Source organism: Hippocampus guttulatus, chromosome 14, assembly GCF_054856545.1.
Source record: "Hippocampus guttulatus isolate MCC_2025c chromosome 14, RoL_Hgut_1.0, whole genome shotgun sequence".
NCBI classification, from domain to species: domain Eukaryota; kingdom Metazoa; phylum Chordata; class Actinopteri; order Syngnathiformes; family Syngnathidae; genus Hippocampus; species Hippocampus guttulatus.
The window spans coordinates 13797561-13802717 of NC_141274.1; positions in this window are offsets into that span (position 1 = coordinate 13797561).

The following is a 5157-nucleotide window of genomic DNA, read 5'->3' on the forward strand; positions in this document are numbered from 1 at the left end:
CTGATATCAGCCTGAATTCAACCTCAACTAAGCCACATCTTTCATGAGCCATATTTGACCCACATTTAAAAAAAAATTCTCAAAAACGACTGTTATAAAAATATGTTTATTGTCATAATTTGTGAACCTCACATATAACTCCACATACACTGGAAAAATGTGTATGTATAGTAAAACGACCATGTATAGTAAGGCGTTTTTCGACGAAAAAAAGCGACCATGTATAGTAAGGCGTTTTTAGCCGAAAAAAATGGACCATGTATAGTAAGGCGTTTTTAGCCGAAAAAAACCCACCATGTATAGTAAGGCGTTTTTAACGGAAAAAAACGACCATGTATAGAAAGGCGTTTTTGGACGAAATTTTTAGCCGAAAAAAACGACCATGTATAGTAAGGCGTTTAAAGTTTAAAATTTCGTCCAAAAATGCCTTACTACACATGGTCGTTTTTTTCTGCTAAAAATTTTGTCCAAAAACGCCTTACTATACATGGTCGTTTTTTTCGGCTAAAAACGCCTTACTATACATGGTCGGTTTTTTCGGCTAAAAATGGCTTACTATACATGGTCGTTTTTTCCGGCTAAAAACGCCTTACTATACATGGTCGTTTTTTTTCGCCTAAAAAACGCCTTACTATACATGGTCGTTTTTTTCAGCTAAAAAACACCTTACTATACATGTTCGTTTTTTTCGGCTAAAAACGTCTTACTATACATGGTCGTTTTTTTCGGCTAAAAACGCCTTACTATACATGGTCGTTTTTTTCGGCTAAAAACGCCTTACTATACATGGTCGTTTTTTTTCGCCTAAAAAACGCCTTACTATACATGGTCGTTTTTTTCGGCTAAAAAACGCCTTACTATACATGTTCGTTTTTTTCGGCTAAAAACGCCTTAGTATATATACATGGTCGTTTTTTTCGGCTAAAAAACGCCTTACTATACATGTTCGTTTTTTCGGCTAAAAACGCCTTACTATATATACATGGTCGTTTTTTTCGGCTAAAAACGCCTTACTATACATGGTCATTTTTTTTCGGCTAAAAACGCCTTACATGGTCGTTTTTTTCGGCTTAAAAACGTCTTACTATACATGGTCATTTTTTTCGGCAAAAAACGCCTTACTATACATGGTCGTTTTTTTTTCGCCTAAAAAACGCCTTACTATACATGGTCGTTTTTTTCGGCTAAAAAACGCCTTACTATACATGTTCGTTTTTTTCGGCTAAAAACGCCTTACTATATATACATGGTCGTTTTTTTCGGCTAAAAACGCCTTACTATACATGGTCATTTTTTTCCGGCTAAAAACGCCTTACATGGTCGTTTTTTTCGGCTAAAAACGCCTTACTATACGTGGTCGTTTTTTTTCTGCTAAAAACGCCTTACTATACATGGTCGTTTTTATCAGCTAAATAACTCCTTACTATACATTGTCGTTTTTTTCGGCTAAAAAACGCCTTACTATACATGTTCGTTTTTTTCGGCTAAAAACGCCTTACTATATATACATGGTCGTTTTTTTCGGCTAAAAACGCCTTACTATACGTGGCTGTTTTTTTCGGCTAAAAACGCCTTACTATACATGGTCATTTTTTTCCGGCTAAAAACGCCTTACATGGTCGTTTTTTTCGGCTAAAAAACGTCTTACTATACATGGTCATTTTTTTTCGGCTAAAAACGCCTTCCTATACATGGTCATTTTTTTTCGGCTAAAAACGCCTTACTATATACATGGTCGTTTTTTTCGGCTAAAAATTTTGTCCAAAAATTCCTTACTATACATGGTCGTTTTTTTCGGCTAAAAACGCCTTACTATACATGGTCGTTTTTTTTCGGCTAAAAATTTCGTCCAAAAATGCCTTACTATACATGGTCGTTTTTTTCGGCTAAAAATTTCGTCCAAAAACGCCTTTCTATACATGGTCGTTTTTTTCCGTTAAAAACGCCTTACATGGTGGGTTTTACATGGTGGGTTTTTTTCGGCTAAAAACGCCTTACTATACATGGTCCATTTTTTTCCGCTAAAAACGCCTTACTATACATGGTCGTTTTTTTTCGTCGAAAAACGCCTTACTATACATGGTCGTTTTTTTCGGCTAAAAATTTCTTCCAAAAACGCCTTTCTATACATGGTCGTTTTTTTCCGTTAAAAACGCCTTACATGGTGGGTTTTACATGGTGGGTTTTTTTCGGCTAAAAACGCCTTACTATACATGGTCCATTTTTTTCCGCTAAAAACGCCTTACTATACATGGTCGTTTTTTTTCGTCGAAAAACGCCTTACTATACATGGTCGTTTTTTTTCGGCTAAAAATTTCGTCCAAAAATGCCTTACTATACATGGTCGTTTTTTTTCGGCTAAAAATGTCGTCCAAAAACGCCTTACTATACATGGTCGTTTTTTTCCGTTAAAAACGCCTTACTATACATGGTCCATTTTTTTCAGCTAAAAACGCCTTACTATACATGGTCGGGTTTTTTTCGTCGAAAAACGCCTTACTATACATGGTCGTTTTTTTCGTCTAAAAACGCCTTACTATACATGGTCGTTTTTTTCGGTTAAAAACGCCTTACTGTACATGGTAGTTTTTTTCGGCCAGAAACGCCTTACTATACATGGTCGTTTTTTTCGGCTAAAAATTTCGTCCAAAAACGCCTTACTATACATGGTCGTTTTTTTCGGTTAAAAACGCCTTACTATACATGGTCGTTTTTTTCGGTTAAAAACGCCTGACTATATATGGTCGTTTTTTTTTGGCTAAAAACGCCTTACTATACATGGTCATTTTTTTTCGGCTAAAAACGTCTTACTATACATGGTCGTTTTTTTCGGTTAAAAACGCCTTACTATACATGGTCGTTTTTTTCGGTTAAAAACGCCTGACTATATATGGTCGTTTTTTTTTTGGCTAAAAACGCCTTACTATACATGGTCATTTTTTTTCGGCTAAAAACGTCTTACTATACATGGTCGTTTTTTTCAGCTAAAAATTTCGTCCAAAAATGCCTTACTATACATGGTCGTTTTTTTCATCCAAAGGCGCCTTACGATACAAAAAACGACTTCAATAGGCCTTACTTACCATGTTGGTCAAAGAAAGAAGGTATCTGGTTGCAACCTCTGGGGATTGAACATCCAACCGTTAGTTTGGGACATGGTTTCTCTACCCCTGAGCCAAACCACCACATAACTTCTTGTTTGTTTTGTGTTGTCTTCAATAAAGCTGCAAATGGTGGTTAAAGAAAGATGTGACCTTGTTGCAAACACTGGGAATCGAACACCCAACTGCTGGATTTGGGACTTAAGCTTTCTACCACTGAGCTAACCCACCACAATGAACCTTTGGTTTGTTTTGTGTTTTTCCTCAAATAAGTTGTATATGGTGTTTAAAGAGCAGACATTGTTGCAACAATCAGGGATCGAACACTCAACCTCTGGTGTGGCACTCCATCACTCTACCACTGAGTCAAAGCACCACATAGAGCAGTGGTGTTGTGATTTTTTTATGAATCATGGTCGTTTCTTTCGGCGAAAACTTACTATACATGGTCGTTTTTTTCGGCTAAAACGCCTTACTATACATGGTCGTTTTTTTTCGGCTAAAAATTTTGTCCAAAAATGGCTTACTATACATGGTCGTTTTTTTCGTCCAAAAAGGCCTTACTATACATGGTCGTTTTTTTCGGCTAAAAACGCCTTACTATACATGGTCGTTTTTTTCGGTTAAAAACGCCTGACTATATATGGTCGTTTTTTTTCGGCTAAAAACGCCTTACTATATATACATGGTAGTTTTTTTCGGCTAAAAACTTCTAACTATACATGGTCCTTTTTTTCGTCAAAAAACGCCTTACTATTCATGGTCCTTTTTTTCGGTTAAAAACGCCTTACTATAAATGGTCATTTTTTTTCGGCTAAAAACGTTTTACTATACATGGTCGTTTTTTTCAGCTAAAAATTTCGTCCAAAAATGCCTTACTATACATGGTCGTTTTTTTCGTCCAAAAAGGGCTTACTATATATACATGGTTGTTTTTTTCGGTTAAAAACGCCTTACTATATATACATGGTCATTTTTTTCGGCTAAAAACGCCTTACTATACATGGTCGTTTTTTTCGGCTAAAAATTTTGTCTAAAAACGCCTTACTATACATGGTCGTTTTTTTCGGCTAAAAACGCCTTACTACATGGTCGTTTTTTTCGGCTAAAAATTTCGTCCAAAAACGCCTTACTATACATGGTCGTTTTTTTCGTCCAAAAAGGCCTTACTATACATGGTCGTTTTTTTCGGCTAAAAACGCCTTACTATACATGGTCGTTTTTTTCGGTTAAAAACGCCTGACTATATATGGTCGTTTTTTTTCGGCTAAAAACGCCTTACTATATATACATGGTAGTTTTTTTCGGCTAAAAACTTCTAACTATACATGGTCCTTTTTTTCGTCAAAAAACGCCTTACTATTCATGGTCCTTTTTTTCGGTTAAAAACGCCTTACTATAAATGGTCATTTTTTTTCGGCTAAAAACGTCTTACTATACATGGTCGTTTTTTTCAGCTAAAAATTTCGTCCAAAAATGCCTTACTATACATGGTCGTTTTTTTCGTCCAAAAAGGGCTTACTATATATACATGGTTGTTTTTTTCGGTTAAAAACGCCTTACTATATATACATGGTCATTTTTTTCGGCTAAAAACGCCTTACTATACATGGTCGTTTTTTTCGGCTAAAAATTTTGTCTAAAAACGCCTTACTATACATGGTCGTTTTTTTCGGCTAAAAACGCCTTACTACATGGTCGTTTTTTTCGGCTAAAAATTTCGTCCAAAAACGCCTTACTATACATGGTCGTTTTTTTCGGCTAAAAACGCCTTACTATACATGGTTGTTTTTTTTCGGCTAAAGATTTCGTCCAAAAATGCCTTACTATACATGGTCGTTTTTTTCAGGTAAAAACACCTTACTATACATGGTCGTTTTTTTTCGTCCAAAAAGGCCTTACTATACATGGTCGTTTTTTTCGGCTAAAAAAGGCCTTACTATACATGGTCATTTTATTCGGCTAAAAACGCCTTTCTATACGTGCTGACTGGGAACTACGTGTTTTGCTTTCAACACAGCGATTAGGGAGAGAAAAACACAACAAAGAGGCCGAC